The sequence below is a fragment of the Erithacus rubecula genome (genome assembly GCF_903797595.1).
Source record: "Erithacus rubecula genome assembly, chromosome: 18".
NCBI lineage: Eukaryota > Metazoa > Chordata > Aves > Passeriformes > Muscicapidae > Erithacus > Erithacus rubecula.
This window is the reverse complement of record NC_136670.1, coordinates 3,331,772-3,357,743: the sequence shown is the minus strand read 5'-3', so window position 1 is coordinate 3,357,743 and position 25,972 is coordinate 3,331,772. Positions and strand designations below refer to the sequence as shown.

The window sequence follows — 25,972 nt, the reverse complement described above, 5'->3', positions numbered from 1 at the left end:
CCACCAGAGCTGCTGTATCTTTAATTATTCTCCCCATATAAAAATCAGCAAGATAAGTCATCAGTTAAACTGGCAGACCTTATAAAAAAAAGCAGAAGTACATTAAAATATAAATTATAAGGACAATGAAAATATATAGTGCATGGTACATGGAATCATTCGGCATCCTTAAAAAAATAACCTAAATAAGCATCAGGAACGCTGAAGAGTTACAATTCAATGTAATCCATAAAGAGACATTAAGTTAGTTGTGCTTACAGTCTGTGAAGAAAGCAGTTAAGATTCCCAGGCTTTTATCCAGCATAAACAGTGCTGCCCCATAGACTTATTTTTGCCTGGAAAAAAATCTATAGTTTCTTTCCTCACCAATGAAGGAAACATAAAAGAAAATGGTCAAACAGTTAATCTATTAAAGAGGCATCTAAATACTTGAAACAGATAAATCTGACAAGTATGAGGATTTTTTTAAATGGTTAGAGGGAAATAAGGCTCGGTTTGAGGAAAAAAAAAAAGTCATTAGGAAGTGTTGATATTTTAAGACATTCAATTTATGCAAGAAAATTAAAAGGAAAAAGTGAAGGCTGCCTTAAAGCAACAAAGGAGGCAGCGTGCAGCAGGCTGTCACTGAGACTTTCAAGTCCCTTTTATCCCAGATGCAACACTAACAGGGCCAAGCAGCTTCTGGCTGTGGGATAGGGGTGGAGGCATCATTCCCCACAAATCTGAAGGGCACAAACACACAGCCATCCACTGCAGGAAGCTGCTCCACTCCATTTTCTGCCATTTAATTATGTCATTAATAAAACTGATCTGTCAGTGATACCAGGATATTGTGGCCCAGTTCACACATACAGATAAACATCGATAAAATTCAGTGTGCAACTCCACAACTGTGAGAGATAGAGAACAAAAACTTGTAGGCAGCTCCTTGATGCCGGATATTGTGTCCAGCACACTTGGTTCAGATGTGCTAATAGGGAATAGAGCTCTGTGCAAGCTGCCCATCAGTGCCCTGGCTTCAGGCTAAATTACACTTGCAATGGCATTTACAGTATTAAAGCACTAAAAGGGTACTTACATCTCCTGCTTTAATTTCTGCCTTGCCTAATTTCAGAAGGCGAAGAGGAGAATAATCCAGCAGCACAGTGCAGCCTGCATTAGTCAGGGTCTGGGCAATTAGCATCTTTAATAAAAACTGCTCGAGGATAAGGTATATTTGGAGGCAAAAAAAAATTTAAATTATCTAATTTTGATATGCTTAGGATTCAAAGTAAAGCTTCCTGCTGTCTTCAAAGCATCACTGCATGTCAGTAAGAAAAGTATCACTCTGTCTCTTGCTACAACATTCAGTTATTACCATCCATTCACTCAGAAATGTCAATGTTGTTTCACACTCCCATTCTTCCTCATCCCCTTTGCACTCCCACTCAAAAAAAAAAATTTTTTATGGCCTTTCCTAATGAACCTGGTGTGATTTTTCTACTGCTGGAGACTTAAATAAGGCAGTCTTGTAGTATCCTGCAGTGCAAAGGAAAAACACACGGCAGTGTGCATGCATACATTATAGAAAACAGGCTATGTGTAATGCAGAAGCCTTTATGAGGATTAGATTTATTCCTATTACAGCACAAAAGCAAAAAACTGCATTGTGTTTCTAACAGATAGCACCACTTACACCTGGGAATGTGAATCCCACCACCATGGAATGACAATTGCAGAGTGCCCAGGATTCCCTCAACTGGCAGTGCCACAATGCCCAAGGCCTGAGAGGAATGCATTCCAAACTACAGGCCTTGGAAAATTTACTGAATCTATTCCACCTATTGAATTGCCATAAATAGCTCTGTCAGCCTGATGACATTTCACCAAATCAGCCTGATCTGGCAAATTTGTACGTTACCCTTTCCCTTTTCTTCTGCTAGCAGAGGAACATGGGGAGGGATGGAGAGCAGACACACCAGACTGGCACATTGAGTCCTGAGCTCCTCTAATCCTACCAACAGCATCAAGAACAAGAAAAACACGAGTAAAAGGATTGTCATGGAAATGTGAGCATGTTCCAGCAAAGCATCCCTAAATTTTGATTGTGAACAAGCATCTTGTTTTTCAGGATGTGACAGCAGCTGCATAGGTAATTTGGCCATGACCAACCCAGCTGGACCAGCCCTGGCTCCCAGAGAACAAGGAGTGAGCATTCCCCAGGTCTGAACGTGATTGGTCAATTCAAACCCAAACAGGGCAGCCCAGCCAATCCCCTTGTGCCAGCAATGCTCCCGTGCCATTGGCCAGTGAGCTGGGCGGGGCTAAGGCTCTGACCAATGGCGTGAGAGAGCGGGAAATTCAAACCCCTGGAGGAGCGAGCGCAGCGATGAGCTCGGGCTGTGGCTGCAGAGCCCGGCGTGTGCGGCACTGCCCCGGCTCCAGCAGGGACACCAGGAAGGGCAGGAGGAAATGGGAATTGTGATATATGCTGAAAGGGCCAAGATCACACCTTGTCCAGCCCTCCTGCTGTTTAGACAGGTTCATTTTAAAGAGCCCTGTTGATTAGCAGGGCTCTTTTGAAACTGAGATGGACATATGACACCAAGATCATTTTTTAATGGCCTAAGAAGACAAATAATTTATCCATTGGCAAAGGAGAGCAACTGATGGCTTTAAAAGAGTACAAATCCACAGGTTTGGCTCCTGAGCACCATGAGGAGCACAGTAAGACAGCCAAGCAGCACCATCCCTCATGCTGGGCAGCAGTGAAATCCTCATCCCTGCTGAAGCCACAAGGGCCCCACTGAAGGATTAAGGGCATCTCTGTGCCAAGTGCCACTTCCGTCCCCATAATGATCAACTTACTACAAGACAGAGCTACTCCATGAAAGGCATGCACGGAGGGAGGATCACACAATGTTTTCCCAGCTCATCTTGAGTTTTCCTCATACATCAGAAAACTCTGCCAATGAAGTAGTAGCTGTATTTCAGCACCCAAGCTGTTCCTTAGCAGGACAGAATGCCTTCAAGAAACACTTTGCATATGCAAAACTCTGCATCAGGCATTTGCAAACAAGCAATACCTTGGATTTTAGACCAACTGTATGGTTTTGTGGATGCACACTCACCATGGCTTGTCTGGACTGGGGGTGCCTGTAAACATCAAACCTTGCTCCATATACAACCAGTGTTTGCGATATGGAGACAGGAGACATCACTGCTCAAACCTCTGGGAGATAAACCTCCATGTGCACACTCAGTTTGGCTGTAAGGATTTCACACAGAACAGAAAACACAACCAAGGGAAGTTTTTCCAACAAACATTTTTTGATAATTGCATACATGGCAGGAGAAGATAAGAAGGGAGCATGAAAGCTGACTGCAGCTATCAGTGAGGATGAAACTATTTGAAACGCTTCCAGTTATGAAAGTTCTACTGTAAGAACTTTGTCATTTCAATTTTTCTCATATACTTTATGGTGCTCTACATTTCTGTGAATTCTTATCTCTTCAGCCCGATGCCACAGGCTACAGGTCTGGAACACAGCCCAGTTCCCACTTTAGTCATCACAGAAGGGAGAGAATGCATCTCATGTCATAGCAGAGCTAGGCACTGCCACTTCCATCCCCAGAAGACTCTGCAGGATCTTCTGGCTCACCAAGCAAATGTGAATCTGAAGGGCATCTTCCAGTGCTGCTGCCACTCCTTTCTCCACCATCACTGCTGTTTAATTTGTCAGAGGAGCCTCAACTCAGGAACAGGGTAGTAGCACAGCAAGTTGCTGGCTGCCAACCAGGGAAAAACAGCTCTGCAGCTGACAAAGGCCAGGGTCTGTCTCCTGCTCCTCCACAATAATCCACTTCTGGCTGGCTGACAGCAGCCAGTGAGAATCTTCCACCACAGACACACATCTCTCCATGGGAAGCAGGTGGTAACTCACACCAAGTTGGCTGCACTCATGCTTGCTGTTTGGTCAGATGGACTCATTTTTAAATAGCACCCTTGGTGGGGCTACAAGTTCAAAACTCAACAGGATCTGCTTGGCACCATTTCCTTTAAAGGCAGAATAACCCAGTGCCACGCTGCTTTATGGGCTGAAAATTTAACAGCTTCCTCTAGGGGCTCCAAATAAGTCCCTACACATTCAGTTTCCTGACCACAGGGCTGGTTTGGGTTGGTCACCCACAGCCTCCCCAGCAGTTGGCAGGCTGATGCTGCCTCTGTCACCAGTTCCTGATGCATTTCTCCAATACTGGATAAAGCTCTTGAGATCCAAGTGCTATTTTGTTTGTGTAAAGACTTTTCATAAACTTAGTTTGCACTGGCAAAGTTTTTAATCTCTTTTCAGAGTTTGCAGCTTGCTGATTGTCACATTTAACTCATATTCCACACTACTCACCCATGTTACCCTTTCAGGGGTGCAATCTGCAAGAAACTAAAGCACCTACTCGATATAAAAGTAGCATGAAACAATATTGAGGAGAAAGAAGCAAAGAACTGAACAAAGCAAGTGTCCTTGTAATGCCACAAAATTATAGTCTCACTCTTCAGTCTTTGTTTCCTTTTGTATTTGTGCTCCTGGGGAGAGTGGAGGGAAAGAAAATAATTGAATAAGTGTCCTTCCTAAGATGCTTGCAGCACAACAAAAAGCTGTGCTTTGATGTCTTTGTTCACCCACGTGCAGCCCAGCTATTTCAGACCCTTCAATCTGTACTGGCACTACACAATCGTGACTCAGGCTCACTCCTGGTGTAAAAGCCCCAGCTCAGGTTACAGATTAATGTGTACCTTGCTGCTCTCCAGCTCCTGCAAGGCACCACACAAACCCAAGGAGAGGATCCAGGCTCAGGCAGGTGAGGAGCTCTCCTTTCAGTCAATGCCAAGCTAATAATTTTCCTAAGAAGCAACAGCACTTGAAACTTTTCTTGACGTTTTCATTTTCTGGTTATACACAGACAAAGCCACCTCTTTAGAGCTACACAGAAAATGTATTCAGGACATCAGAGCCTATTTTATGCATGGCATTTTAGCACTGCAGCAACCATTACACGTAAGGACATCCTGTCAAGCAGCTTAATACCCCGTGTGTTATCCATCCCCCACTGCCCACAGCCACCCCAGTGCAGGACCACAGCCAGTGTTTACTGCCTAATGGGTCCCTCTGGGATCCTCATGGATTCCTCCACAGCACAAAGTTTTATTTCATCAGCATAGTCCTCCCTTTCCTAAGGCTCGTGCTGTGCCTGCCAGCTCCCTTTCCTCAGTCACCAAACCTCTGCCCTAATTGGAGGCCACTCTTTAATGCCTGCCCAGTTTTCTGCCACTTGGCCCAATTTCTTTCCTTGTGAGGGAACACTTTTGCCCTGTCCTGCGTGAGCAGCATTCCCTCAGTGGCCTGACACAAAGTCTATCCCATGATATATTGGCCTCCAGCTCTGCTCCTCTCTTTATATGCTTTAATAATTCTATATTAGGGAGAAGTGACAATATAATCCTGGGTCCAATTATGCCGTGGCCATATTTAAAATTCAGTAAAGGTTTCAAAAGCTTGTCCAGCATTTTAAAGACCAAAACACAACACTTTCTTTTAATAGCAGCTGTACAATCTAATTTGTGGCTGATTGACACAAAACTAAAGGAAGTAAAATCAGAATATGAAGTTAGTCAGTGAGGTGCTGGCATGTCAGGCAGTTTTGTGGGGCTTTTGCTTTGTGATTTTTTAAAAATTATGACTATCAGCTTGCACAATACTTGCAAAAGGAAGACATTTCAGAAAACTGGTCCTACCTCCATGCAAAACATTGAGATCCTTGAATTATAACACATTCCTGTTATAATATTTATATGTTAGCACATCATTGTGGGCATCTCTGCAGCACAAGCAGCCAGACCTGCTGAGAACCTGCTTCCAGCCTCCATGGTTTTCTAGTTCTTTAAACACAGCCCCAGTAAGTGAACATGAAATCCCCTGTAACATGAACATGAAATCTGCAGCCACAGCAACATCAACAGCATTACCACATCCTTCAAAATCCCAAACCAGCATGAAGAGGACCTAAGCTTTTTCCCCAGTTCCTAGGATGTTCCACCCCATTCCCACAACAAATAACTTCACACAATGTATATTCAGTCAACTTTACAGATAATTCAGGAGCAGCACAGTTTTGAATGCCAAAATTTAAGGTAGGATGTGTTCCTTAGGTGGACTGCTCACCATCACTCCTTACATAGACACACAGAATTTGTCATCCCTGAGATTTTAAAATGATCAAGGTCTCTGCTATGATTTATGCCATCTCTATACTGGTCCCATTTGGCACTTATGGGTCAGTTTTCCATGAGGAAATTGTCCACGAAAGAATAGATCCCTCTCTGTTCTCCCCTCAAAGCAAGTGTGCACCACAAGCTGTCAGCAGTGTTTGGTGCTACTTAGATCCCTTAAAAAAGGATCATGAGCTTTTAAACCCAAACACCACCTTCAATTTAAACTCTCCAATTGCACACTAAAATATGGATCAGCAAGAAAAAATTATCCGAGGAATAAATTTTAGAAGGAAGCACAAAACTAAAGAGCTTCAAGAAAAAATAGAAAGTAGCATGGACAGAGCTGAGAAATAAGTGGTCACAGAAGTGCAAGGCTTAAATTGTCTCATTAATGCTTAATAAAAAATAAATAAGGGCAATCAGGACCCTTTGGTGGCCTGAAGATGTGCACTTCAGAGTGCAGGGAACACAAGCATCTTAGCAGCAGCTGCTGTAATCTCTATTACACATCAAAACATTAACGCTGCTCCTGGGCTGCACTTCTCATCAACCTGCAATTTGGAGAGGTGTCCCAGATTTAATACAGGCCTGAGAGATTACTGAGCACATCCTGGTTCATCTGTAATAAAAGAGGCTGCTGCTCTGCCTTGCTTCTCCCTGTAGTGATTATAAACCAGCACATAATCTCTAAGTGTTGGGGGCAGGGATCTGCTCAGTTCTCAATTAGGGAATTTTTTTCAAATTTCTGTAGGGGGAGTGTGGCAACAACAGCAGGTTTGTACCAATTCTTTCCTATTTAGAAGTGTTCAAGAAATGACTTTAAAAAACCCAAAAAACACCAAAGTGTTCAAATAAAAAAAAAAAATAAATCTTTCCCTAAAGCAAAACATCCCATTTTGAGGTTCAGAATTCCTCCTACAGCTGAAATGATCAGCATGAACTGTTCATCCCACGATAAAAAAAAAGAGGAAAGTTGAGCCAAGTGTTTTTTTCACAAAAAACAGATTCAGACAGCACTGTGTCTCCTCCTGCTGCTCCACACACCCAACCAATGCTCCTTCATACAGAGAACAGGGCTTGGATGTGCAGGACAGCACCTCTGCATACAAACATAACATATTTATCCAGTGTTTTAGAGTTCAGATCAGAGACACTCCATCTAGGTGTAATGGAATTAGGAGTGGCACAAAAAGGTCACTCTTGGGGCAGGCAGCATTTAAAGCTTCCCCTGGGATCAGTAAGCACCATGGCATTGTTTCAATGCCAGGGCACAGTGGAGACACTGCATCTGTGGGGAAATGCCACCTCAGAAATCTCCTCTATAACTTCAGCTGGCAAAACCCTTCCCTTAAATACACAGAGCTGGCCCAAAAACACAAGACCAACCAGCTGCCCTCACCAGCCAGAACAGAACAGAATCACCAGCTTGAAAGAGACCTTTGAGATCCTTGAGCCCAACCCATACCCTGACACCACCTCAGCTAAGCCATGGCACATCCAGTCTGTTTTAAACACATCCAGGGATGGTGACTCCACCACCTCCTGGGGTACACCATTCCAGTACTTGATCACTCTTTCCATAAAAATCTTTTCCTAATATCCAAACTGTATCTCCCCTGGCACAGCCTGTGTCCTCTGATTCTGTCAGTGCTGCCTGGAGAAGGAGACAAACCCCACCTGAGCACAGCCACCTTTCAGGAGTTTTAGAGAGTGATCAGGTCACCCCTGGGTCTCCTTTTTCTCCAGGCTGAACACCCCCAGATCCCTCAGCTGTTCTTCATAGGACTTGTGCTCCAAACCCTCCAAGGTGGTGGGGCTGGGCAGCACCTCCCAAAGCACCAGCTCACACCAATTTATTTATTTGCTATCCCATGTCATTGGATACTGCTGGGAACCAGGGAAAAAGCAGCCTTGAAGCCATGGGTTTCTCAGGCTGCTCAAGGACAAGAAATTATAACAATGATTATCCACTGCAGGGTGTGTGTCCTATGTGATGTTTTGCAGAAAGCATGATTTCAAAGAGGTGTTGCCTTCTTGGACCAATGAGTCTTTTCTATTCTGTTTTTTGTGTACTGCCCAATATAAGTGCAGTGTTTCTGTAAATAAAACTCTCTCTTTCCTTCTCAATTACACAAGGAACTATGTTGCATTACCTTTTTGCTGCTCTCCTATAGCCAAAATACAGCAGTCCCCCATCTCCACTCGAGGCAAGGAGGAGCCTTTTGAATTGTTTCCCTCTCATTCCACAGCACAACATTGCAGCACCCTGCTACAAATCCCAGCCTCCTTTCCCTCTCCCTCTGTCAGCATAGGGCATATGTGCTCCTCAGCTTCCTCAAGTGAGCTATTCTGAGCCCTGCTAAGAAAAATCTATGACTTTACACCCTGTCTGAGCCTCAGCAATCACTAGCACTCTACATTTTCAAATTTAATCTCATTTCTGATTAAACTCTCTGCCATTTGTAATCTCACTCGGCGGTGTGCTTTGTGCAGCTCAGTATAAATATGTGCTTTAGAATTAAACTGGTTCAGCAATTTTGACAATGATTTCTTGGAAATTAAGCTGGGACAATTTGTCTGGTTGAAGTGGAATCGTTTGAAACATATGACAGAAAGGCTATAAAGTACTTTGTAGTGTAGCACACTAATAAACATCAGCAATTCACATCTCATTTATGCCTGGTTGTAGGGTTAGTAGGCTGAGGATTGTGAAAATGCTGTAGTATCCTCTGACCAAACAAAGAACCAACATTTCTGCTTCAACTATAAACTGCAAAAGACCACACAGAGGTGACAAATATCCCAAGGAATAACCTGATTAATAATGATGGTTTAAAACAGGGCTGAACAGCCAGAGGAAGGGCTCTAACAGCCAGGGTTAGTCTCAAGAATGGTGACCCCAAGCTCCTGTTATCCCACTGTTCAGCACAGGGCCATTGGACCAGCTGAAAAATAATAACCTCTTTTTACAGCAGGCTGAAAACTTCAGGAACTCTCCTCCAGCCACCCCAAAATCCATGAGAGCAGGGAGAGACACAAACAGCCTCATCCACAGAGCTCCTCCTGCCCCCAAACCCGAGCCCCCCGTGCTGGGGCTCCCTGGGAAGCTCTGGCACACATCAGGGCTCTGGGGAGCTGTGAGACACAGCTTTGCCTCATCCCCCACCAGGGAATACACTGCCAAAGTCCCCAGAGACTCCTCAGCCCTGGAACATAAGGATTTCATCACTCCTGTGGGAAATATTACACACATGATTAAATTTAAGGAAAATTCTTGCCAAATAACATCTCCCCAAGTCCTCAAGGCCTCCATGCCTGTCTCTGTGTGATATTTGTGGTAACTACTTCCTCAATTTCATGACTGCTTAGTTTTATAGCAACTTCTTCAGTCACTCCACCTAATTTTAATTCTTAAGCAATTTAGCAAATGTTATTTTTGCTCCAAAACACTTTCCTCTGCTCTTCTAAACTCCCATTCTGTCTTCTCCCTTAAATTCTTCTCTTCCTTAGCCCTTACAAATCTCCTTGTTCTGTTTCTTCTCCACAGCCTACTTTATTCCTGCATGTTCTCAGTCACCCCCAGACATTTCTCTGGTGGCCTGACCCTATCACATCCTGACTCATCTCAGAATAAACAAACAATTCTCCCAACCTCAGCACTCACTCAGATCCACCCTGCAGAGTTCACAGCACAACACCCTGACAGACATCCCTCCTCTGCAGTACTCCAGAGCTCATCACCAAATATTTAATATCCACTTCCAATAACCATTGCTCATCTGAGGTTAATTCCCAATATGAATTAACACAGCAAGGGCAGAGCAATTTCCTCAGGACCTAAGGAGTGCACTGGGTGAATACACAGGGGTTGTGTGTGTGCCATGGGAGATGGAAAAGGAGGAGAAGGTGCTGTCACTCCTCTGCAAGCTGCCAACAGCCTCACCTGGAAGGCTCAATGTCCAAAGTCACTCAGCACAAACACTCCCACTGCTTTTCCCCAGAGCTGATGTATGTGTGGCTCCCTGGCCTCCAAATGAATCAGCAGCATTCATGGGTGAAGGAAGGGAAAAACACAGGGTAATAGCTGAGCATTCAGTGCAGCAGATGGAGGCAACAATGATCCATCCCCCAAAGCAGCTATCAGAAAACCAGCATATTCCCTGGGTGCTGATCCCAAATCTCCTCCCTCCCCACCCTCCTGGCAGCATCCCCATGCTGAACACACAGGGCAATTTGCTCAATATCCTCAATATACTCCCCAGGTCCCTGCAGGCATCCCCTCCCACTCATCTGCAATCCTGCTGCCAAGCAAGGTGGTCTGCTCAGGAAAAATCAGGCATGCACAGAAAGCCTCAGCACTGTTTTCCAGGGCTTCAAACAGGATGAAATCCTCTGATCTACAGTAAATACTTCCTTTAAAATGTTTCCAAAGTGCCACTGCCCTGTGGCACACACTTTTAAACACACCAAACCATTAATACCATTAGACCAGGGATCTTTTCCCTGTGTCATTCAAGGCTGAGCTCTCATTCCTAAATAGAGCCTCAGAAAACTAAAGAAAAGGTGCATCCCTAATGGATATTGAAACACTCAGATTTTCATTCTCCACTTATCTCTGCTCTGGTGGTCTACTGATCTAGATATTTAACAATCTATTCTAGCACAGAAATTGCAATTTCCCTCCCCATAATTAATCCAAGGTGCTGCTGGACTAAGTAAAACAAAGGGACTAATTTAATCCTAGCTGAAATTCCTCCAAAATTAGTAAGAGCATACTTACAACATTATTGAACCATCATTATTACCACTTTTTTCCTTTTTATTTTTCTTTCAGTGCTACTGAAGGGCTTCTTCATTAGCTTTTAACAAGAAATATATACAATAAGCAGATCTTGGATTTTTGCTGTAGTAACCACTTTCTTGGACACTGAGACAAAGTAAATTTAATTGAAATTATCTGCAGAAAACACCCATTCTGAACTACCTGACTTGGTATCAAGCCCAGTTATACTCCACACACCTTCACACAGTTGACCCTGCCATCTTTCATAAACTCACCTCCAAAGCCCCCTGCTCAACCACACACTCTGACTGCAGGCACAAGGAGATTTTTTTCCAGCTCTGTGAAGCAGCAGGAGAGACCACGGCAGGGCCAATGTGCTAAGGAACGTGTAGGAGGCAGCAATAACAAACTGACATGAAGAAATAAGGTTGTAGCTGGAGCAAGTGGAGCTCTGTGGAGAAGTTTGGGGGGTTTCTCTCTGATCTAACGTGCCACCCCACCCACCACTAGACCTAGATATGCCTCCCATCCCTCTGGCATGACCAAGCCATCCTGTGCAAAGGAGTTGAATCTGGGTTACCAGAGCTCTCCTGGAAAGTGCTTTTATTCTGCAGCAAGCACCAACAAAACCTCATTTCCAGCTGGCAGAAATTATCCAGGATGAAACTAGTTTCTGTATTGTCATTATCCAGAGGTGTTTTCTCACTAGACATCCTGAATTTTCAAGTGGTGCAAAACACTTACTGGGGCCTGTATGAATACACTAAATTATGGCTTACCTACCAGCATCACCTCCTCCTAGCTTTCCACCTTCAGGCCAGATTTCTGTAATTTAGCAACACCACCTCATCTAAGGCTTGAAAAGCTTTCAGCTGGCTGAGCAAAGGCAGCAAACAAAGAGCAGTAAGGCTGCAAACATAACCAAGCTGAGACTCAATACAGAAAGAAGACAGGGTAGTCTTTTGCTCTCCAAAACTCAGAGGTGCACACAGCAGACCTAAACAGGCTACATTTTAATTTGTTTCTCTACATCCAATCTAGCAGCAGTGGGATTTCTCTTAACTCAGGCACTCATTAGTCCATGTCTGCTGTAGTCACACAAAACACATTACCCCTTTAGGAAATTGTCTGGCTGTCTTGTTCACTTGTTATTCTAAGATAGGGCAAATAATCTCAGTATCTCTTTCAGTGTCCCACATCCACAGTGAACAGAGCTGGGCTCTGTAAATTGTGAACTGATTTAGTGTCATCCAAAACTTTGCCTTGTTTCCCTCTCCCCTGTACCATGGGGTCTGAGGTTTACTTCCTTTTCTGGTTTCACCTGGTTTTTCACTGTATGCTCCTACATTCAAACACCAGCATCAGCTCAGGATTGGGAACATGCTTGAGAACACATCCCAGTCTTTATTTTGGTGTGCTTAGATCCAGTGTTGTACTGCTATGAGGAGCAGCTGTGGTACAGATCACACATCAGAGCCAAAGCTCCATTTACAGCCTGACAACCAAACCCTGGTGCATCTACAACCCTGGAGCCCCAACATTCCCAGTTCCTGCATGTGAATCAAACCCCTCTCCTGTTGTGTTCAATCAGAGGAGAGCAGAAACAAGGATGTTCTGAGAGGAAAATGAGTTAAGTACCTTGGCTCCCCCATCTGGCAAATGTCCCCCTCTGTCTGTGTGCAGAACTCAGGACTCTTGTTTAGCCATTGATTTTTAAATAACATTTCCCAACCTGGATGCACAGAATGGCTGCCAGTAAATCTTCCTGCTGATGCCTTCCTGAAGCAGCCAACAGCCTGAACCAACAGCACTACCAGGGGCTCTGACCTTCCCCATCCATCTTAATTAGGTATTAACTTCAAAAGGCTTTTTGCTACACAGCTCCTGCCAGCATCAAACAAAAAGACAAACACCAGCCTTGAGTCGTCAAAAATGTAATTACAGGGTCTCTTGGAGAGGTGGCTCTGCCTGCTTCTCTGGTTTTCACTCCAGCAATTTATAGCAGGGAAACAGCACTTCAGCAATACTTAGAAGGACCCTACAGTGAGAAAATACACCAAGAGATACTTGCACAAAGTACAGCTTTATCTATCTCAACAGCCCTATCAGAAGTACTCACATGGCTTAGTTAGTGCTCTCCCACCTGGATTTTCAGGTGCTCCCTACCTGTCCCTTTATTCACACAGGTGTGGACAGCCCATGCAGACCCTGCAGCCCAACCTTTAGGCACCCATCAATCCATTTGATTACACAGCCTGGGGTGAAGCAAAGGATCCAGGAGAAAATGGGCTATCAGATAAAGTCACAAGGCACTCCAGAGCACATGGCTGCATTTGCCACAGGAATTCCTCATGCAGTCCCTGCATCTCACACACCAGAGGTGCAAAGTGGCAGCAGATACCAAAATGTGGTGAGGAGCTCCTGCCAAACCTGTAGCACCCAAGGTACCTTAATGCACCTATGAAGTAACTCATCTACTTTGCCTTCTGCCTTAGGGAAGATGTGCTAATAAATAATTTTTAAAAATAATTAAGTTGAAAAGAATCCTAAGCATGCCCTGCAAATATGGTTTAGTTCACCCACAAATTGCTGTGATAATATTAAAGTCCTGCTCCTACAGACACAGACTGAAAAAATCTAAGAAAACAAACCACAGAATGGTAACCTTGAAAAATCAGGACTGGGAAGTTTCCACCTAACACAGCACACCTGATCCAGGAGCAGATCAAAGCACAGCCATAGGGAGCAGAGCAGAACCAACTACCCAGGAAAAATCTCAGCATTTATGGCTGCTCAGAGGCAGCATTTTGATAAGGGCACGTTTAGAGATGGGAATAGTGTTGAACATTGTTATTCCTGTGCTCCTTTTTGCCTTGATGGGGCATAAGAGGAGAAAACAACTCTTTTTCCAGCCCATCAGCTCATACCAGGTGTTTACCCCCACAATCAATATTTTTCTGATGTAACAACTCCTGTTTCTCTTTCCACGAGGTCCTTGGATCTGAAAGGTAATGGAAGCACCAAGGACACTGGCGTTACCACTGTTCCTGTTATTGGGACAAGGCTAAACAAGTGCATTTAGCAGAAATCTCCGTGTGGATTCATCTGCATCCCTCCACCTTTTACCCACAGAAAGCCAAGCATTGGTACCACAGTGCTGAAGGAAATGATTGTTTTCTGACAGAGTTGAGGCAGCACAATGTGCTGCTAACCCACACAACAGAACACTGACGTTTGTGCTTACAACTGAGAAATTGCTCTGCTCCACAGAGAAGCATTCAGGACTAAAACTCCCAAATAAAATGTAGCCTTGCCTTAAATCTATTCATTTTTCCTATGCTAATACATGAACCAAAGTTGTTTGTGTTACATGAAGCAGAGATTACAATGTGAGTCACAAGAAACCCTCATTCTTCTTTCACCTGATGACTGCAGAAAGCAAGCTGATGCCACATGAACAGCAATAAAAGCATCAGAACCAGGCAATTCATCATTGCAGCAAAGTGTTAAATAATAAGCTTCCCCCATACCTGTTTTCTCCTCTTTTAATTTAAAGAAAAAATCTTGCTACTTCAAGTTATTTTGAAGCTGTTTGTTTGTTCTTCTGCCAAGTTGTTGAAATACTTTTAGCAGAGACAACAAAAGGAAACAAATTATTTCACAGAAAACAGAATAAGAGCATTTAATGTTATGGCGAGAGCCAAATCAACTGTTCCTATAATAAATCTTTAATCCCCTGAAGATGTTCTCTTACAATAGCAGCACATTGAAGCAACACAGCTCGAGTTATTCAGCTAACAGTGCAGCAGAAGAACCATTCACATCTGACACAATGACTGCAGCTCTTTGCTCCAAATGGACAGGCATAAAACAAATGGGATTGTAGTGGCAGGAACATCACCTGCAAGCTTCAGGTGAGACAAGGTTAAGAGCACTCACTGTCCAAGGCTCCTGTGGAGCAGCACTGAGGTGGAATATGGGCACTCCAAAGCTTTGAGGTGGTGAAGAGCAGGGTTTGAGGGTGCTCAATGCACTCCATGTGCTCTGCTCTCAGGAGTGGCACCCAGCACAGAGGACACAGCTGCCACTGGGCTGCTATCAACAAAAAGTTATTTAAACCTTCCCTTCACTCCTCAGAGGCAAAAGAGTCCTCCAGTGTGAGCTCTTGCTCTTCTCAGTGTTTGTTTTTATCTGGTGGTCATTCCATTATTCTCCATTTCTTCAGGAGCCAAGTGCTGCCTCAGCCCTCCCCTGGTGCTCCCTGCAGGTAACACCCAGTGCCTCAGTGAGCATCACCTGGGGCTGACAGCTGTCCCCTCCCTGTGTCCCTGCCCAGCCCCTCTGGGCTTACAGAACCCAGAGTTGGGGCCAGAAAGGCTCTTGGTGGGTCTCTGCCAGGAGGGGTTTGTATGCCCATGTTCCTGGGCAAGAAAATTGTATCACACCTGAGATTAAATGCTTGTAACTCCCTGAGGTGTCCAGAGACAGAATCACTGAACCAGGAGATGGTTTGGGCTGGAAGAAACCTTCAAGCTCAGCTCATCCCACCCCCTGCCATGGCAGGGACACCTTCCACTGTCCCAGGGTGCTCCAAGCCCTGTCCAGCCTGGCCTTGGGCACTGCCAGGGATCCAGGGGCAGCCACAGCTGCTCTGGGCACCCTGTGCCAGGGCCTCAGCACCCTCACAGGGAACAATTCCCCTTCTGTGTATCAAATCTAAATTTTCCCTCTTTCAGGCTGAAAAAGGATTGGGTTTCAGTTTGATTTCTTCAGATTTTGTGAAGTTCTTCAAGTTGCAAAAATCAGTTGAATAAATTGAAAGGCACTAGTACCATTGATCTGGCTGTTCAGTCATTCTTATCAGAATCCTAATCTCCAGGGATGACAGTAACCAACTTCAGAGCTAAAATAAAAAGTACAAGGGGTCTACTGGAGGGGGGAGGGGTGTTGTGGACTTTGAGGAGTTTTTTTTATAGAAGGGAAAAAAATAAATTCATGGGCATTAATATCTGGGACACTGAAAGTTAAATTTACCTGAGAAATGTGAGTCCCACCTGTTATGGGTGGGATGAACAAAGGGTCAGGTCACTGTATCAATCCTTACTTGTTGAACAGGAAGATTTTTGTTTGTTTTAAAGAACCTCAGAAACACAACTGAGCTATTTACTCAGCCTTGCAGCCAAACTGTCACAAGGGCTTTTAGTGCCAGGCTGAGCAGGATGTGCAAAGAAAAAAGCCCGGTGTGATCTAATCACAAGAGCCTGGAAAAGATGATTTTCACTCTGCACCAAAAACTACTTGATTTTATTTGACCATTTTCCACAAACCAAATCAATATCTCACAGCAGAGAAATCAATCAATGCACAAAACTTTTTCAATCATTGTGCTAAAGGAAGGGAATGCACAGGAAAAAGCTTTCTCCATATCAGAGCAAGTGCTGTGGCACAAGGAGCACACAGTGAGGACAAAGCCATGTGTGGAGGGTTAGTGATCTTCCCAAATAAAACTCAGTACAACCCTCTTTCAATGAGTGGGGGGACAGAGAAACTTCCTCCAAGTGATTTGTGGGAACTCTGTACCACATTAAGAATATTGAGACATGCTAGGTTGGTTATGTTCTTTGGCCAGGCACCACCTCCTCTCAAACTTCCTCTCATTTATTTAATTTCACAGGCCATTTGATTCTTCCATTTTCATTTTTGTGTTTGTTTTCTTTTAATTAAAAAAAAAATAAAGCTTTGTTTTTCATGCATTTTAAGGTTTTTAAGAACTGAAATAATTGAAGCTGCTCTTTGTTATCCACGTGTTTTCTGACAGAAGAATAAAAAGCTTTCTAGATGAGTATTACTGGCATATAAATTAAAACAAAAGAAAAAGGTGTTTATTGTTAGAGCCAGGAGACACCCTGTTCTTCTGTGAGGGCTGACCTTGATGGATGTGTAGCAAGTTGATGGTTTGCCAATGAATTTTGCTTTTGGGGAGAAAAAGGAAGCTGCTTCCCTGAGATCCTGGTTGGCATCATTTTAATGTTGACCAAGAACTGCCCCAACAGTTCCAGGGACCTTAAAAACTTCAGATTTTGGGCAAATCCTCTTTGTTCCACACGAGACACCACACCCAGCAGGCAGTGGGTGTTCAACACATTGAAAATGTAGAAGAAATCTGCAATAACAGCACAGCTTTGACTGACAAACCTGTAGGACACTGGCACTCAGGGTAACACAACCACAGACCATCCTTCCCTTACCAAACACATCCTTTCCCATCTCAAACATTTCACAGCTGGCTCCAGGAGGAAAAGTGAGAGCAAAAACATGTTCACTGTCATCTTTGGAACACCTTTTCCAGCACTGACAAGTGTTCAGGTTCATTCCCTTCAGTATGGAAAGCCTGTCAATCCTCACTACAAAAATGTGCCTTTCAACAAATTTTGCTCATCTCAGAAAAGTCCAGGCTTCCCCTGGGATAAGCCATTTTATTTATGGCATTTAACCTTGATTATCCCTGTTCTGCTGTTCACCTAACCATCAGACCCTTCCTCCAGCCACACAGCCATGGCACAAACAGCAAGTCATGTCTGTACAGAGCAGAGGAACCACCTCAGATGAAAAATTCATTCATAGCTTTGCCATCCCTACATGCCAAGTCATATCTGCCAATCATCCATGCTGATCCATTCAGCAAACTCTTCTGCAAAGACACACTGTCCTCAGTGTCAGGCATCTTTAACTCTCAACATTCTCTTCAGGTATGGAATAGTTCTCCTTTCTAGGATTTTACCCTGAAACCCCCCAGTGGATCTGTATCTTAGCCATGAAGTGGTTGTTAAATGCAGAAAACTTTTTAGAAATGCCTGGCTGGAAGTCAAGGATTCCTAAAGCCCTGGCATTTGGCTACAACCTGTTTGTAGAGCTTTCCCCAAAAGTAGTTGTAGTTTCTTGTCACCAGGCTTTGTCTTTGGCCCAGGACCATCAGACCCGGCAATTTGTTTCTTTTGTCATTCCTGAATCCTCTCCACAGGGAGCAGCTGTGGCTCATCCTCTGCTGGCACACAGAGTCCTGCAGACTCTCCAGGGTGTTCAGCTTTGCTCTGCAGCCCTGCCAACAAGGGAAACCCCCCCATCAGCACTTTATGACTCCCCCTGCACAGAGTCCTCCTTCTTCCAAGGCAAACTGCCTTGTTTTAATTTCACTTCCAGCTATTTGCATGAATTTGAAAATGCAAAGTTTTGGCTTTTTAAAAGTGTCCAATTTTGAGTTATTTATAGCACTGGGCCACTTACAGCTTTACAGGTTGGTGGAAGATGATCACTGAAACCTTATGCAAACTCTCCCTAGGAACTCAAGTACCTTTTAAGGGGCACTTTTAGCTTCTTAAGTCCTTGCTGCCTATTCATAAGCATTGCATAAGTGTTCTGTCTTCTACTGCTATGAATTTCTGCAGTTCTTGTTGCTTTCTGCCAGCAATCACCTCTGAATTTTCATTAGTAATGCCACAGACAGGCCCATCCTGCAGCACACCCCATAATGAGGTTTGTGCTGCTACTCTTTGAACAAACTCACCTGCACACAGAGCCTCAGTCTCCCCTTGCCTCCTCACCTGAAACCAAACTTGAAACATCCCCAGTGCAGACTGTCAGACACTGCTCACAGGATCTTCACAGGTCTGCACTTTTATCTCCTGATTTCTGGGCTTGCTGCACTTCTGAAGAGGGAACAGCTTTTACTGCCAGAAGTACTGAGGAGAAGCTCATTTCTGGTTGTCATTATTTCCTTCTCCAGCAACCTGAGACTAAAGCAGCAGGTGATTACCCACCCCTGGTATCCAGCTCACACTAAGATCAAGATTTTCCCATGGCTGGGTTTTCCTCATTACCAGCAGATTCATTGGGCTATTGATCATACTACAAATGTTAAAATATATCACAATCCCCTTTCCACTCCTCCCTACCCTTCCCAGACCACATGACATCACTTCAGCATCCTTGTCATCCTGCTTATTCATCAGACCTCATCCATACCCTGCCATTCCCACCCAGAGCATGGATTTGGCCTGAGAGCAGTGCTTGGAATCAGCTGCTTTATTCCACACATCAAGCTGGCAGGGCTGCCAGTGAGCAAACACAAAGGCAGGGGCAGCATGGCTCGTTAGCAGAGCACACACAGTTGCTGGGAGCATCTCAGAGATGAAAAGAACCATCTCAAGCAGCACATCCCCTCAAAAATAAACAACAAAAAAAAGGCAGCAGTAGAGCTTGTCAGATGAAGTTGATTACAAATCAAGCACATTCATAGATCCGGGTCACAACATTTGGGTTCATTAGTAAGAAAACACTAAACAAGCAGTGGCATTTGCTTTTTATGGTAGAGTCAAAAATCAGCTTCTGAGCTTTTTGCTTTGGTACAGATGCCTGATAAAAGGGATCTATTCATGTTCTGTCGGCTTTCAAATGATACCAAAATATATTTTGCCTTTTCTAAATCAGATTTCAAAACCTGATTATCTTAGTTTTAGCCACAGTATCAAAGCCAAGGAAATGTTTAAATAATGAACAAAAATTTACATGGATAGCCAGCAGATTATTCTGTATTACACTCCAGCCCAGAATTCAACCTCAAAATTACTATTTCTTTTTTAAAATTCATCCTTGAATCACAGTACCAGCAAGCAGTTCATTTAAATGTAGTAATTCTGGGAATTATTTCAGCTTTGATTACCAGGAAGACAGAAATATGGAAAGAGGTGTCAGGATAGCAGCTTGAGGGCATCCAGTCTGCAGAAACAAGAGAGAGTTCTCTAGGAATACTTGCCATTATCCCTAAGAAAATACATTTCAGCCTCCCTGAAGTCTTGTTCATCCTCCTCACATCTGTCTTAGAAGTCCAAGTTTAGAAGCAGTGCCGGTGATAAATGAGATTTCCCCTATACAAGTTCTGCTCCTCCCTGAGCAGTTATATAAATCCAACAAAGGAGATGCTGCTCCCCGTGCCACCCCAAAATTTTAGAGCTGGGGAGGAGGAGAACAAGAGACAGACAAAAGAGATGGAATTATATCTGGCAAAAATCTTACCATTTAAGGGGCACTTTCCACTTTATAAGCATTTACAAAGCAATTCATTGAGTCTCAAAAAGCTCTCAAAGGAAAGAAGGGATAATATGAAAAGCACAGAATGTTGCTTAATGAGGAAAAAAAATTCAACTATTTTCCTATTCCTCTTCAAGTCTATTTCTAAAAAATTGACATTTTACATTTAAATTCCAGTTTGCTACTCACAATGGAGCATTTACCTTTCTATTGGAATATGTTTTTCTTCTGTGCTCCCAAGCCCAGGTGTTAGCCCATGGCTGCAATTTCCTGTCATTTCCTTACCTTATTAAGGACATTCTGGAGATCCTCTATAATTTATTAGGGAAGTGGGAGACCAACTCTAACAGCAGCCAGCTCCCTCTACACCAAAAAAAGGGGAGATGTGGGAGGAGAAAAACCAGGAGTGGGACAGCACACCTTGCAATAGACCAGCACAGGAGTTCCTGCCTGAGTTCAGAAACTTTTTTCAAGTTATAAATATGAGTAACTTCATACTTACTTTGGTTTTTTCATGTTGGAAATTCCTTCTCCAGCACCATTCAGGAGTTGGTTAATTCCAAGAGGGGTGTTTGCCATCATTTAGCTGTGTCCCACACTTGAGAGGGAGAAGAAAGAAGAGCTCCCAGTGCAGGCACAAAGATAAAAACACATGCCCAGAACAAAAAAAAAAACCTCTGTCTGCTGCAAACTGGACTGAGACACCAAACTTCACACCCAGGCCCTCAGGGAGCTGCCAAATCCAAACCTTCCACTGTTCAGCCTTGGAGAAGCTCAGCTTGATAACCCAGAGAAATTCTGACTAACAGGAATGAGACAAGACCTTCAAGAAACAAGAGCCACCAGCCCAGACAAGTTGCTAATGAGCAGCTATCCTATTAAATTTTGAAAAGCTGCTTGATTCATAAGAGAGTACTTCCAGTGTGACATTTGAGGATTTATTTTATAAACAAGCTCAGGAAAATTTAAAAACATTTGTTGGCAAACTCACACAAGGATACATTTGAGGATCCATGCCTTGGTATGGAAGGAAAGGAGATTTCCTGCCCTTCATTCCCAGCCTTGAACTGCAATTGCCTACATGAGAACTTTACACCTTTTCTGGAAGTTGCCCTTTCAATAATCCTCAGTATAACTGAAGGGTAATTAACTCAGACTTTTCACAGGCTGAAAGCCAGACAGGTTTGTCAAAATGATTTTTATTCTTACGCTTTATTATCTTGTTGTGAAGATTTTTATGAGAAAAAGATTAAATCACCAGCCTGATGTGTGCATTTCATTAAGCCTCTAATCCTTAAAGAGTCACTAACACAGCTCACCATTGAAAAGCATTAAATCATCGTTCAGTCATATTGACCAAAATAATCTCCTCATTATTTCAGAGAGGAGCAGAGCACCAGAGATGTGCTGTGAATGACACCTCAAAATGCACAAAACAAAAGGCATGGAAAGGCATCTTTGATTACTTTTGGTCAGTATAAATAATGGAAGATAAATATATGTCTATGAGCAACTTACCTAGGGTAGGTGGGATTGTGATGGGGTGTGGAACAAGTTTCAGCTGCAGATGATCAGCCCCTGCCACCACAGCATCAAGAGAATTATAATGAGCAAAGAATTCCAGCTGAGGAGCACTTCAACCAAATTCTGAAGAAAATGCCCCAAAAGCACAGCCAGTAAAAATAAATTGCCAAGCACACAGCTGACAATGGAGCTTGCAGTAGTTGGAAGTGGGTTTAGTTTGTTCTCTAGTTTTGCTGTCATGAGTGATTCTGGGAGCACATGTGAAGGGCACCACTAAGAGGTTGGAATTTATGATTTTGGATGTTTTTTCCAACCTTACTGGTTTGTCAAGGTTGGAACTCGCATCTGACTTCATCCCCTCCTTCTTCTTGCCCTTTGGGTGGACACAGAGGAGAGCTGCTGCCACCAGCAGAGCCCCAGACACACAAACATCATCTTTCTCTCTTCCTATATCAGGTGATGATTTCTACAGCATCCCAAATGCTTTTTTTGCCAAGACTCAAGAGCAGGGAGCAGCTATCACAACCAATGCAAGGAGGAATCCAGTCAGGAAAGCCATGACTGATAAAGCTTTGTATTCCATGTTAAATTTATCACACCCTCTGTGACTCTAGCCATAAATCTTTCAAGAAGAGCTTGCTTCTAAAGCTTGATTTTGAGTGTAATATTTGCAATTTAAACACCCAACGGACCAATAATAATTCACTGTCAACCTTTATAAACCCTTTTGAATAACTTGCACTCTCATTACTAGAAAGATCATCAGAAATGAAGGAAAAAAAAAAAAAAAAAGCAAGCTTGGAAGAAGAAATCCCTGAAGTCAAAACACAAGTTGAAAGGATAACTTGGATATTTTTTGTAATTTTTTTACCCATCTCTGTTTTATCATGACTAATAAGGCTCAGAATCACCTTCCCAGCTAAACAGACATGGTAGGATTCATGGTGAGGCACAGCTTTCAGGAGATGCTCCTAGATCCCCTGGGAGGACTGAAGTTTAAAAGGAAAACAGTGCTTTTGCTTTGAGCAAACACTAAATAGACACATCTGTGAAAGAGGAAACAAAGCAGAACTAAGAGAGGATTTTGAAAGAGCCTCTTTTCTACCACTGTTTCCCCCCACACAAGGTCTTTGCAGGTTTGCTTTTATCAGAGACTCTCAGAATGGTTTGGGTGGGACTTTAAAGCTCAGCCAGTTCCAATCCCCAACAGGGCCAGGAAAAATCCAGGTTAAGAAATTTCTGTGTTGCTGCCAAGCCTACACAGGCCCCTAATCTTGGAAAAGCAATTTTTGAGCCTCATGTCAGCAGGTTCCAGAGCAGCCACACTCCTCAGCCCATCCTGGAGCCTTCTGTGCTCACCTGTGCAGAGCATCCCATCCCTTTATCCATCAGGGCTTCCCTGGGCCCTAAACACAGCCCCAGGAACCCTCTTCCCAAAACCCCCTAAATCCAACAAGGCTTCCCTGGGCCCTAAAAACAGCCCCAGGAACCCTCTTCCCAAAACCCCCTAAATCCAACAAGGCTTCCCTGGGCCCTAAAAACAGCCCCAGGAACCCTCTTCCCAAAACCCCCTAAATCCAACAAGGCTTCCCTGGGCCCTAAAAACAGCCCCAGGAACCCTCTTGCCAAAAATCTTCCCTGGGCCCTAGATACAACCCCAGGAACCCTCTGCCCAAAATCTTCCCTGTATCCATCAGGGCTTCCCTGTGCCCTAAACACAGGCCCAGGAACCCTCTTCCCAAAACTCCCAGCCAGCACCCCCAAAAAGGGAAGCACTGTCTCTCCCAGCAGCCTCAAACCCCCCCAGCTCCCAGAGAATGTGGCAGGAGTTGTTTGGGTTGGTGGACAAAAGGATTTCACTTTAAAATGGGAGCTCTGGATGATCAAAAGATGCTATTTTTAAATATATTTTTACCTTGTTCTCTATGCTTTAGGCCCTACTGGACTCTGCTGCAGGCTGGATTTTCTCTTTAATTAACCAAGCTGACCTGGAGTAAGTTATACTTACACTTAATTTCCTTCCAGCACTCTTTCCTTTTGATAAAATTCAAAGTGTAGAAGGGCAAATACCACTGGGTACATGGCCAGAAGCCTGCACCAAAGGTAGAGAGGGCTACACAGGATCAGGAATCCTCATGGCCTGGAGGCAAACCTCTCCCTTAGAGCAGGGCACCACAAAAGACTAAACCAGCTTTTGAGCTGAAAGAATGAGGTTTAAGCAGCATGGAAGTCAGACTAATTAACTTTTCTACAACAGCAAAAGCACAAAACATCAAACTAAACCCAGAATTTAAAAAAAAATTTAGAGATTTCAGCTTCCTCTACCTAGCCAGGTGAATCCTCCTGCCAAGGCTCCTGCAACACAACAAAATTCACACAGTCCCTCCACCTCCCTGGGAATTTATTGTTTCTCTGATCACAAACACCTGGTTTCCTGCTTCCCTCTCTGCTTCCCTCCCCTTCTCTGCACCTTGCAAACTGCTTCCCCCAGCCCTACCCAGCTGGTCCCTATAATCCCACCTGGCCACTCTTAAAAAAACACAGCAAGAGGATTGATTTCTTTTTTTTTTTTTTTTTTTTTTTTTGTCCCACAGCAATCAGAGAAATTTATTTTAAAAGCTTATAAATTAGGAAAAATATGACCCTAATTTGTCTTTTGTATAATCCAATATATTTTATAACCACAGCTGAAAGCTTCTGAGTTTCTCTACTCTGACTGGGATCAATTAGGAGATGAACTGTAAACCACAAGAGAGATGTGCCATGACATTGCTGCAGCCAGCCCTCCCTCCAACTGCTTTGGTTAACTGAGATTTCTAACAGAAAACATCCCAAATGCTCCTGGGATAAAGGACACCCTATGAAAGTGCTACATCCTGAAACATCATTAAGCCTCTGTGCTTAATGAACATCTCACCAGGCTTTTTTACACAGCAATATTAGTTGGGACATAAATGGATAATAGAGGGCATTACTCTGCCTACAGAGCTTTACCCTCTCCCACAGATTGTCCCTTTTTATTCACACAGAGCTTTCAGAAGGCAGCAAACCTGTGATGTTTCCTCCTCCTTGCTCTGCTCTGGAGACTGACAAACAAGGAGTTTTCCAGTCCTCAGAGCTTCTTGCTCCATGGCACTGTGGGCATCTCCTGTCTGTGCTTTTAATTTCATTTTGAACAGAGTGGGCAAACACATGATCATTTATAAAAAAGAGGATCCTGCTGCCAGAATGCCCCTACTTTGCCATCTGAATTTATTCCTTGAAGCCTTTCCTCCTGGGTGCAGGATTCCTGCAAATTCAGGGTCTCTCCCAGGAGCTGGGAGTCTCCTGGACAGGGTGAGCTGGAGGTTCTGCAAGCAGCTGCTCCAGATTTGCTCATTCTTCACTAAAATCCCTCCCTCCAACCCCTACCTGCAGGCTGAACAGGCTAAAAGGCTGTTCACCAGGCTTTATTTAGCTTGGAAAATGTGGGTGATTAGAGGCTTGTGTGGGGTGTGATTTATTCTCCTCATGCCAGCCACAAAAGGAGCTCACAAATGCCCGTCGACACAACTGTGCACTGAAATAATTGAGTTTGCACTGGGATGCTTTCATGAAATAGCTTTTCATATACTGCAGATATATTAGAAAAGGTCAGCCAAAATATCCACTATTATTTCAAAGGCCTTTCTCACCTGGTTTTGGGTGAGTTCTCAGAAATTCAGCACTTTTTTTCAGCTTTGTCTAAAAGATAGCAAGAATGTCACATTTTCTTTGTCTCAATATCAAGCCTGGAGAAGAGAAAGTTGTGTGGAGAGCTCAGAGCAGCCTTTGAGTGTCCAAGGAGGCTGGGGAGGGGTCCTGCATCAGGAGCTGCTGTGACAGGACAAGGGGAATGGGTTCAGACTGAGAGAGGGGAAATTTGGGTTTGATATGCAGAAAGGGAATTGTTCCCAGTGAGGGTGTTGGCAGTGCCCAGCCCCATGCAAAGAGAAAACATGTTTTCTCATTTAGCACAGATTTAATGTGCTTTTTTGCCTCTTTGTAGCAGGAAAACCAGTTTCATAAAAGTTCAAGTTTAATATCAGCTGCAGGCCTTCAGGAGCTATTAGCTGATAATTCTCTGAGCTTTGCCTTAGACTCCCTGACCAGCAGCACTGAAATTATCAAATCACAGCAATATGATGGAAAACCTTTGCTGCAGCAATGAATTTCTCTTCAAATGGAGCTCAACACAGTTACTTGCCTTCAGTATTCACATATGTATTAGAGATCCTATCAAATAAAGAGCCTGAGTCTCTTTTTATGCTGTTAAAGAATAACCAACATCAGCAGACCAACAATCCTTAAGA

At 43.7% G+C, this 25,972-nt stretch overlaps 2 long non-coding RNA genes across 2 annotated transcripts; both read right to left on the bottom strand.

Moving 5' to 3' along the window:
• On the bottom strand, window positions 1–24,013 carry LOC306809872. Its single transcript, XR_013776321.1, has 3 exons — window positions 23,967–24,013; window positions 2,510–4,561; window positions 1–2,123 (listed from the first exon to the last, which is right to left on the bottom strand). It is a non-coding gene; the product is annotated as an uncharacterized lncRNA (long non-coding RNA).
• LOC306809871 lies at window positions 19,281–21,661 on the bottom strand. The gene is made up of 3 exons (XR_013776320.1): window positions 21,636–21,661; window positions 20,620–20,715; window positions 19,281–19,805 (listed from the first exon to the last, which is right to left on the bottom strand). It is a non-coding gene; the product is annotated as an uncharacterized lncRNA (long non-coding RNA).
• Window positions 24,014–25,972: the final 1,959 nt, after the last annotated feature.